At 42.0% G+C, this 11,106-nt stretch overlaps 1 protein-coding gene across 4 annotated transcripts in view; it reads left to right on the top strand.

Moving 5' to 3' along the window:
* The first annotated feature begins 1,658 nt into the window (after window positions 1-1,658).
* The window catches only part of LOC113037033 (SPRY domain-containing SOCS box protein 4), a 61,551-nt gene continuing 52,103 nt past the window's right edge, over window positions 1,659-11,106 (top strand). For 2 of the 4 annotated variants that reach the window (XM_026193749.1, XM_026193746.1), the window contains exon 1: window positions 1,659-1,810. The gene's annotated coding sequence lies outside the window, so the exon portion shown is untranslated. Of the gene's footprint in view, window positions 2,016-11,106 lie in introns of all 4 variants that reach the window. The other 2 variants (XM_026193747.1, XM_026193745.1) reach the window with 1 other exon arrangement.

Below are 11,106 nucleotides of genomic sequence, written 5' to 3'. Positions count from 1 at the left end.
AAAAGATTAGGATGGGTGTAGATGTTGGGAGGTAGAGAGACAGAGACGACATAATGAAAGGCAGTGAATGAAAACATCCCATGTAAAGTGTCTGTCAAAGGACTCGCAGAGGATTCAGTGTGTGCTTGGTGAGAAGAGCCATGGCAGCTTCTTCTGAAGTCAGCACTGAAGAGCAGGGAGACACACACACACACACACACACACACACACACACACACACACACACACACACACACTAACTTTCACAACTCTCACAGCCTCTTTCATAGACAATAGATACGCTCTTACACAAGAGTAGAAATTCACTGCTTGCACACTCACACAGCATGCAGCATGAGTCATGTTCGGTTGAAGTTGCTTCTGCCTCAAGTACATCAACTTTCTGACTTTATGAGTAACAGGCGTTTTACTGTCTAAGGTGACAGCTTGAAGATTGATAGGTAGATATTTTCATGCTTCTTTCAGGCTAAGTTAAGCACACCATCTCCTGACTCCAGCTTCATATGTAATAGACAGACACGAGGGGTGTTATTGATCCCATCAACTAACTTTTCTAGAAAGAAAATGAAGCGTGCTTACCAGACAATGTTGAATTATTCCCTTAATGACTCACTGCAGAGGAGCAAGGGGGGAAAAAATCAGCTGATTTTTATTGACTGACAGGCGAGTGATCTGGGCTGTGTTAAACCCATCAGCTTCAATTCTCTGGTCCTCTTCGGAATTGATTTGAGGCCAGCTGCTTAGGGAGCCGGTGGTCTACTTTCTACAATGAGCCTCATTTCATCCAAACCTTTTATTACTCACAGAGGCTTACTTGCCCGTGTTTCCGTACGCTTTTAATACCGTTGCAGGTGAGATGAGCACAGCTGGAATTGGACTGGGATGATGGAGAGGGAGTTAATATTGATATGAACTGACATTAGGTGGAGTCACAGTGGTTACTGTGAGCACACACCACACCTAAATCCAAACAAACCAGTGTGATCGTCATTACCTGAACTGGTTTGGCTTTTGTGGCAAGGTGCATTAGAAGTGAGAAATAAGCTTGCTGAGCCATTAGTTTTGGATAAATCAACAGTTTTAGATAAATCCATAAACAATGTCAGCTTTAAGTTATTTATTTAAGTATGCAACATTAATCAAAGACAAAAAAGATCAGGAAATGTTCTATGGAATGGTTGGATTACATATTGTGTGTGTCACCAAGACATAGTCTCAATTATAGAAATATTTTCTTATATACTTTTTCATAACAAAAAGTAGAACCAGTGCTCCAAGTTCACGTTAATACACTGCAAAGGTACTGAGCCGTTGTGATTAAGCTCAGCGTAAAACTATGTAAGGCATGAAGTGGTCTCCACCCTGCCTCAGCTCTAAAAGCGAGAGTGTAACAGGAAGTGCGGAGAAGCCGACACACAAAATAAAAGCACACATGTAGACACCTTCAGGGAAAAAATAGCATTTGGCAACAAAAGCTCACAAAAACACTCCACGACGTCGTTCGGTGCGTGTTCTTATAACGCCATGCTTGTAGACTGGACACAAATTCGCTTTAAAAAAATGCCGTTTTTAAGTGAAGCGTTTCTCTTCAGGCGTCGTGACCGGAAACGCTTTGCTGGGCTGCTAGCTTAACGCTAGTCACCTTTTCTTGATCCCGACCCTCCAGCCAATCAGCGGCTGTCAGGGACACATGAACGGCGATAATATCCGCGGAACAGCCGCTGCAGGCAGGAGGAACAAAGAAAGCCGCTCGCTGTTCGTAAGGCGTCCTTTCACTTCGTCAACACGGACGTATACCGTGTTGGATTAGGTCTGTGTGGGTTTTTGTTTGTCTTTAGCGTAAAGTCATTACCGTAACTATTACATGTTATTCTACGTATTAATTCCGAGCAGTCGTTTTCACTGAGGAAAGAGGAAACTTGGCGTCGTGAGAGGTGGTTTAGTTTTTTCTTTCGTCGGGTCGGCTTTCTCGAAACCCTCCAGCTTTGGATGCGCTTGCCGGAGGTCTGTGTGTGGTAAGTTAGTTTTTCTTTTTCTATCAGTCAGAAACTACAGAGTCTGTAAAGGACGCTCGTCGCTTTGCATTGCGGGAAGCAGAAAACTCCTCGAACTCAAACTTTGCCTGTTTGATTTCTGAGGCTCGCGAAAGCGACGTTACCTTCTTCTCACGAACAGCCCGGAGACGGGAGCGTTCTCCCGAACTCACTAAATGTTCGGTCTTGTTTTCGTGCTCCCCTCCTTGATGACAGACGACACAAAGAATAACTAAACTTAAAGGTGTTTTCTGAGTATTTCGGCATAAGCTTTTTGAGAGCAGGTCGGTCATTGTTATGTTTAAGGCTAACTTGTTGAGCAGCTAGGACTGGCGCTTCAGCTGGCGTATATAGGCTTGGTATACTTATCTAAATGGCTTCGTAGGGAGTCAGTCGTGCCCGAATGCATTAAGATGACATTGCTGCAGCATTAAGTCAATCGATCTGTATTGTAGTTGACTAAAATGTGTCAACACCAAACTATTTTTTTAAAATTTATTTCTTTGCCGTTTTAAAGGATCATGCATGAAACTAGTTTTCCTTGTGTTTATAAGCTGCTTAAAGGCACTTTTTAAGCACAGTTTTCACCACCTGAATGCCTGAGGTCTTGAGATGTTTTCACATGTGTGCTGCCTGATTGGTTTAATTTCGCTAGTTGGTGAACTTCTTTTTCCTGAAACGGGCTGTTTTCCATGTGAGCAAACAAGGTAGGTAGCAGAGTGTGTTTCAACCAATAGCAGCTAGGCTGTTTGACTCCATTCAGTGGCCATTTAATCTTAAGCCTGCCTGCTATTCAAGGCTAAACGCCTAGCCTGTAACCACACCATCTGCTTTGCCCTCCAGGGTATTGTCAGGCTACTGTCCAGATCAAGTGTTATGGGAGATTTGTGTGGGTGGACCACAGCAGATGGTAAGATGGAGAGCATAGCTGGCTGATGTGGCAGCTAGGCAAACCATTGTGGTGGTTGGTTGGATCGTGTTTTTAGTTGTCAACAGTGTAATAAACAAAAGCCAGAATCTTTCAACAGGCAAGCACTTTCCACAGCTCCATCAGAGGCGGCACTGAACATGGTGTGAATGTTAACTAGCTTCCCATACAGTACAACGGCAAGCTTATCTTCTCCTAATAGAGGGGCTAATGACCCCTGCACTCCACTTCCAGCCATCTGGATTTCGACCCTGTGGCTATCATGACGTCAGCTCACCTCACTTTGACCATGCATAAATGTAAACATGGCGTTAGAAGTCAGCAGTTGAGTTCTGATTTATGTTTAGTTTATATTATGGGTCATCTTCAGTCATATAAAAGATAGTAGCCACTTCGTGCATTTAAAAAGCAGGGAATTGGTATTTCTTCAGCTTCTGGATTTTTATGGCTGATTAGAGCCCACTGACTGTGGGGTATGTGTGTGATAACAAACCGCCTCTGTGACATAGTTTAACCTGCTCAAGTAGACCTTACTTAATGATCAGTGATCTGGATTGATTTTTAGTGAGTGGGGTCTTTGGATGTGCATTTCCCCCATATAGGAATCTCACCAATTGTTGCTATGAGGTTCACGAATGCAACATAATTGCTCATCACATACTAGTTTTGTAAAATCTTTATGATAAACTGATCATAAGGTTATGCCACTCAGATTGTGATAGGTAAATGAATTTTCCACCTTCAGACTATACTGAATGTGTCTTTTGTTCACCAAGGTACCAACTACCGCCATTTATTTATCCACATCTAATGCAAGCCATAGATCGTTGTGACGTATGCAGAAGTGGTGCAGTAGACCCTTTCTGGCTCTTATTTACTGCTTTCCATCAATAATCTGCATATAACAGAAAGACCATAAATTCTTCGGCGTAGCATTTCTGATATTTCTACAGTCTGAACCACGAGTTACACTTGGACAACTTTCTAAGGTTTGTCTGGATCCAAACATTGAAAGACTGAGCCCTAAAAATGGCAAGGTCATTTGGTGCAGCAGTTGGAGTCTCCAGTTATCTGATATACAGTTTGAACAGAGCATAAATTTTGCTTTACTGTCTCCTCCGGCTGTTACAAACCCTGTCCTGCCAATGTCTCTAAAAATGAGACAATCTGCTTTTTTGTTCAGGATGTGGACAGGAAATCTATTCTTAATATTTGTTGTGGGTTTTTTTTTTTTTTTAAACAAACTCGCTTTGCTGCTAGGATGTTACCATTGAGACACCATGTATAGCTCTCCCTGTTATTTTAAAGTTTTTAACATAAAATGTGGTTTGGACAAACCCTTGTGCTTACGGATACTCGTTTACTTCACAGTAGAGCTGGGCGATATGAGATTTTTTCATATCACGATATGTTTTTTTCATTTCAGGCGATAACGATATCTATCACGATATAAGCCAAATAACTATATTTGTAAGATTTAAATGTGCCGTTGCTCACAAGTAAAATGTGAAATAATCAGCAGCTTGTTTTTATTTAAATATTTATTTCCCATAATAAGTTCAACAGGGTAGATGTACTTAAGGAACATGAGACTTTTTCAGATAAATAAAGGCAAATATTGCAAACTACACAAAAGGCAGCCGCTAAAGCGTTTAAGTTTCAAAATAGAACAAACGAATCAGACTAAATTGTCAATTCCACTTAGAAACAAAATATTAATTCTAAAAATAAATCTTAGTTTGTTTTACAGAAGAACAGATAAAACTGACTAACTTTTGTCAATATCAAATAAACTGAGAACTAAAAGGAAATTCTCAATCTCTCCTTGTTGTATAGCTGAGCTTTTCAAACAGTTTTAACAGTTACTTTAGTCTGACAAAAGCCGAACGACGAATTAGCGCTTCCAGTCAGACACTGAGGCTACGTCCACGGGTATTTTTGAAAACGGAGATTTTGCGTTTTCGTTTTAAAAAATAATCCCGTCCACACATAAAGGCAGAAATGAAGGAAAACGCTGCTATGAACATGCCAAAGCAGCAGGTGGCGCTAGATTCCTAACCGTGCAGAAATGTTGGCCAATCAGAAGTCTAGAAGCCTCGGTGGGAAAAAGTAAACAAAGCTGGGGCATAGAAGCAGAACCGAGTCGTATGTGTGGAGGGACAGTAACTGTGTGTATATGTAAGCATTTAAACACTGCAGAGAGTAGAATTAACAGTATTGTAGAAATTCATTTCACCGAAACAATAACGTGGCGCACAGTGTGACGCATGCACCAGTTCATTGTATTTCCAGACTTGCTTTCGGCACAATTTACAGTGCACGCTACTCTGTTTTTTGTCAGACTTGAAATAGCCGAAATACCTTCACACTACAGAACTTCTTTGGCTCTTCCGTTCGACAATCTCTCCGGCATTGGAACCATCATCTGTTTTCTCTTCGGTCACGCTCGGTTGATTTTTCTAGTCGGCACACTCATTTCCTCCATTACGCGCTGGCTCAATTACCCGCTGGCTGCTTCCCAAACAAACACTTGGCACTTGTGCTGTACGTAACAAGTCACGCGACGTGACGCTGCGGCTGTGATCGGTTTGGCTCTGCGCTACTGAATTTGGATCGGCTGACCTTTTTTCTTTTTTTTTTCTTCTTTTTTTTTTAAGAGGACAAGAGCGGCGAGGTCTATCGCGATAGCTTAATTTCTCTATCGAGTAAAAGTTATATCGCGATACATATCGTTATCGTTCTATCGCCCAGCTCTACTTCACAGGGATCAAAGTGTACCCTAGTGGACTCGCGGATGTGGCAAGAATAAATCCCCTTTTCTATTGGACCTACTTGGATCAACTCGGCATGGTTCTCTATGGTTTTCAGGTTTTTCCATTAGGTCACAGTACCTGGTTCTTTTGTTAGTACCTGCTCGCCCGGGCTTCCAAGAGATCCGAGTAGGTACTAAAATGTGATGTCTTAAGACTGCATGCCTGTGGTGTCACTTGATGAATTATGAGAGTGACTTATTCATAAAAACCACTTTTTTTTTAATTAATTAATTTATTTTTTTAACCTGGCAACAAGGGAAAATGCAACAAAAAAACAATGCTGTGGTCGCTGAGTCTGATAAAAAGCTCATACACCGAGCAGCAGGTATATTCTTGCCTAGACGTCCACCTTTGTTGTAGTGTTGCGGGACTCTCAGACGCGTTGCAATCGGAGTAGAGTTGTGGCGATCCAAGGTGAGTCGATCTGAGTAGGTACTAATGGAAAAGGGGCTTTAAATCCACTTGAGTCAGTCTGCACCAACAAGTGGAAATCTTCTGTGATGTGACTCTTTGCCAAAAGGGACTTGACTCGGTTGGTTGCCAGAAATATACTGGTTAACCTTGAGTTTAACCAGTATATTTCTGGTTAACTCAGGGTTTCCATAGGTGAGAGTGTGCTGTGGAGGGATAATTCATCTCCCACTCCAGCATTTGTCTCCAGATCGCTCAGTGTCTCATGATCCACTTATACACAGGATAGCCGTCAGCTTTCTGGTCTCCCTGAGGCAGTCAGTCCCTTTGTGTAAACATCCTGTGGTGATGGCAGGCTTGCAGAGACTGGTGGTTGTCTTTGTGAGATGGACTCTATGGTCGGTGTCCAACTCATGTCTAATGTTAAAAGACCCTGTGTCCTCGATCACCATCAAGGACACAGGCTCAGGCTTTTTTTTTTTTTTTTTTTTTTTTTTTTTTTTTGTCGTCTTTGTGTTATTTTCTTTTTTTTAAATTGTATTTTATATAATGTTCATATAGTATTAGAACGTTTGTTTTAAAGAATTACAATATTCAAGAAAGTAATCGCAATTTCTGCCGTAAGGGAGCAGTTGTGCTAGTCAGGCAATCATAGATGGCGTCATTATCACAAGCTTATACAGAATGCTAAAATGTGCTTTGATGGTGGTTAGAATATCTGTATGGATGTCCCAAGTAAAATATAAACGTGGGACACGTGACAGAGCCTCTGATGACCGATGTGGATACTTTCCAATTCAAACATTGTCAGGAAAGAGCACTGTGCTGAAATAAAAACGCAACAGAAGGGTGTGTAACCCAATTTTCAAGCAGCACTTGCAATGCTCATAATTTTTTAATAAGTGGAAAAAAATGGATTGAAACTGTTAGGAGACACTTTCCCTCCATAGACAAAAATTGAATACTGTCTCTCCAGTACCTGCTGGAGGGATTCCAGCAGAATTCCACTTTTATCTGTCCGGTTAATCCCTCCATCCCACGCTCACTTTAACAGAGACTTGCACTCGGTAGTAAAGATGTACACTCAGAGCCCAGGCTGTTTCAGCAGAGCAAGGCTGTAGTCAGTGTGTCTGATGCTGACTCAGTAGAATGTTAATGTTGTGAAATCTCATTAAGAGCAAGCCAGTGCTGAGCAGGGCCCAGCCTGGGCTTTACGGGACAGCAGGTCATTTTAAAAGGCCGGCAGTGTCCCTGTGTTTGCACTCTTGTAATAGGATCTAATTACTTGAGTGGCTCACAGTAAATTGAACGGCTCTTTTAAATTGCTCCCACTCATGTTTAGTTGCTCTTAAAGGCAGTTTAAATGATTTTTTTTTCTCTTTTTTTTCTTAACAAGTGTTACTGATGGAGGATAACAGTTTTCAGAGAGGCTTTAGTCCAAAGGGCAAATGCTGGATGGATTTGCCCTAAGGCTTTAGCCACTCTTGTTGGCTGGGGTTGGGGGTGGAGAAACAAATCCACCTATTGCTTTTGTTGCCCTGTCCTGATAAGGGTGATTGAACAGCAGGGACTGTATGCAAAGCAGCAACATTTCCCACCACGTTCAGCTGTGACTACCACTGGCTTTCAGATGGGTCGTTTGTGGCCTTTGTCTGCTATTGAATAATAGTGTCCACCCAGTCTCTATCATGACACTGATAATAGACTGTATTGATGCAAAGCCTCTTCGTCTTTTAAGCAAAAGGTTTCCTTTAACATGCAAAACAATTGAGAAAACCCTGCTCATTGCATTCTTACTTCAGGCACTGAATGTATGACTAGAACATCAGAATACTGCGTGCCACCTGGTGGTACCTGGTGCTATTTAGGTTTTTTTTTTTTTACCCAGCCCTCCAGGCACACCAAGGATTTTCTCAGCAGAGTGTGTAGAGGGAGCGACAAAATACCAGGGCTGTTTATCTTTCGCATCTAAGAAGGATGTGGTGTAAAGAGCTCCTCTTGGAGAAAGTTTCCACCTACGCTTCTGTACTTTTCACAGAAGCTGGGCACAGTGTGTGTATAGAAGTACAAACTCCTATGAATGAAAATTACTCTTGTAGAGCTGCACCCAAATGTTCAGCTACTTAGGATATTTGTTTACTGGTTTTATTTTGGAGATGTCATGATCATCCTGTAGTCTCTATTTTCCTGTCTTGAAACGGTCTATGAGCCAGGCTTTCATTAGTTTCAGCTAGTGCTGGGCGATATGGAAAACATATTTATCACGATATGAATTATTTTATATCACGATATACCACCTGACCTGTGGTCATCGGGAAAGTACGCAGTCTGTAAACAGTGAGCGCAGAGGGTGCAGTCTTTGTTAATGAAATGGATGGTTACGCTGATGTAGGGCTGCGTATCTCTGCTCATCCATAGGTCAGTCGTCAAGGCATAATGCACGACACTGCAAACATCCTTCTCTACTTTGGCCCGGCATGCGTCATACAAGCAAGGCAACTTGACTTTACTGAAGTGCTTACGTACCTCGGATCATGGACTTTGACGAGGTCACGAAAGCTGTCCTTCTCAACTACATAAACAGGGATCATGCCTTTACAAATGTAACGCGAGATGGCTCCTGTGGTTTGTTTATGGCGCTGGGACGTTTTCTCACAAGGGCCTTGTGTGAAAGACTGTATCTTCGGCTGGCTATAGTTTTTCTTTTCCCAACTTGCTGCAAAGAAACGGCATGTGCATCAAAAAAAAAACTATTTCCAACAGTGTAACACTAGTTGCAACTGATTACTTCCAAAAAAAGTATTTATTTTGCTATTAAGCAGTAAGATCTTAAGTTTGCCTGCATGTGTCTTGATCTGTGGATCACTTTCAATAGTTGACTGCAGCTCTTTTGTTGCTAACACTGCGACTACAGTCTCCTGAGGCATTCAAGCCCCATTTGGCTCTCTTTGCCTTTGCAGGCAAAGGGAAACCAACTGTGGTGTAGGAAGGCTGTAAAATGCCCTGTGAGATGGGCTTTAGGGTCAGGAACGCCCCCAAACTTGGCAACTCATTCCATCCCTCCTGTTTTTAACTCATTCACTGCCATTGACGTCTATAGCCGTCAATGGCAGTGAATGAGTCAATGGGTTTAACTCATTCACTGCCAATGGCTGGCAGTGAATGAGTTAATTTGAATTGCATTTAAAGTGCTCCTGTCTGTGATCTCTTTTCATATGTGCATGATTTCCAAATAATCAAGATTCCATTATTGATATAGAGATGCAAAACTACCAGATTTATCTGATTGACCCCACTTACCTGTCTGTAGCAGTATATGCGGTCTGTGCTGTCTCTCTTTAACTGCTGCATGCAAAACAGTGTACCCAAACCGCTGGGTCAGCACAAGGCCACAGTCCACATACACAGCCTCAGTGAATCATCTCACCTCGGATAACGTATTATGCAATGGTGTGTTTGTGTATGTTGGTACAAGAAGTGCAGACGTACACAGCAGCCTGCTGTCAGCTTACTGAGACAGAATTGAAGGGATAACAGGAGGGTGGTGGATGCATTTTGTCAATATGCTGAAGCAGAGGCATATGATTATCAGAGTGTGAGTAAACCAACTCCAGATGCAATGTTTAACTTTGTCGATAGTCTTGTGGCTTTTTCATTTGGAGCTGTGCACTGACTATGGTAAATCTTGTGGCAATGGGATAAGTGTGTAGCAAAACCTGTATAAATTGTTGTGGAGCGGTCACCAGCTGTGCTCATTTCATGATAGTGGCCTTTATGTCCAACTATCTATGTAAATACTTATTGTGTTAACAGTCAGTTTCTGACAGGAAAACATTCTACATGCCACTGAGTTCAGATGAACGTGGTTCAGACTTTCCCTCTCAATAAAGTAAGTCTTTTTAATCCTCATGGTTTCTAACCTTGTTTACTGCTTTAGTGGTGCCTAGTCAGTGATTTGGACAATGTTATTTATTTATTCTTTTGCCACCTGCAGTTGTTGTTTGTGCGTCCCTGCCTCCTGTATGTATTTTCAGTAACTGAAGAGCATGCACTATTGGGTTGAGATCAAGGGGCTAACTTGGGCATTGAAGAATATTTCAGTTCTTTGCCTTGAGAAACTCTTGGGTTGCTTTTGCAGTATGTTTTTGGCTCATTATCCACCTGAAATGTGAAGCACTGTCCAATCAATTTTGCAGCATCTGTCTAAGTCTGAGCAGAGAATATAGTCTTGTACACTTCAGAATTGATTCTGCTGCTTCTATCAGTTGTCACGTCATCAAAAACACTAGTGGCCCAGTTTCACTGGCAGCCATACGTGTCCATGCCGTAAAATGTCTCCACCCTGTCTGACAGATGATGTGGTGTGCTTCAGATCAATAGCTGTTTCTCCCCTTCTCCATACTTTTCTCTTCCTATCATTCAGGCACGATTTTTATTTTGACTATCATTTGTCCAAAGTCTAATCTGGCAGTATTGTTCTTGAGAGAAACCTGCAGTTACACCCTTGCTATTTCTGTTAAAAAGCCATTTGAATATATCCATCCATTCGCTTCCGCTTATCCTTTTCAGGGTCGCAGGGGATGCTGGAGCTTATCCCAGCTGTCATATATTATTTGAATATATTATGTTATATTATATTTTTGGATATAAAAACTGATAAAACAAAAGGGAAGGTCCCCGGGCTCTCTGTCCTGGTCGTTGTGTCCTTGGGCAAGACACTTTACCCTCCCGCCTACTGGTGTTGGCTAGAGGGGCAGATGGCACAATATGGCAGCCTCGCTTCTGTCAGTCTGCCCCAGGGCAGCTGTGGCTACAGCAGTGTGTGAATGTGAGAGTGAATGAATAGTGGCATTGTAAAGTGCTTTGGGTGCCTTGAAAAGCGCTATATAAATCCAATCCATTATTATTATTATTATTATTA

The sequence above is a fragment of the Astatotilapia calliptera genome, chromosome 14 (assembly GCF_900246225.1).
Source record: "Astatotilapia calliptera chromosome 14, fAstCal1.2, whole genome shotgun sequence".
Lineage (NCBI taxonomy): Eukaryota > Metazoa > Chordata > Actinopteri > Cichliformes > Cichlidae > Astatotilapia > Astatotilapia calliptera.
This window is presented reverse-complemented; position numbering and strand designations above follow the sequence as displayed.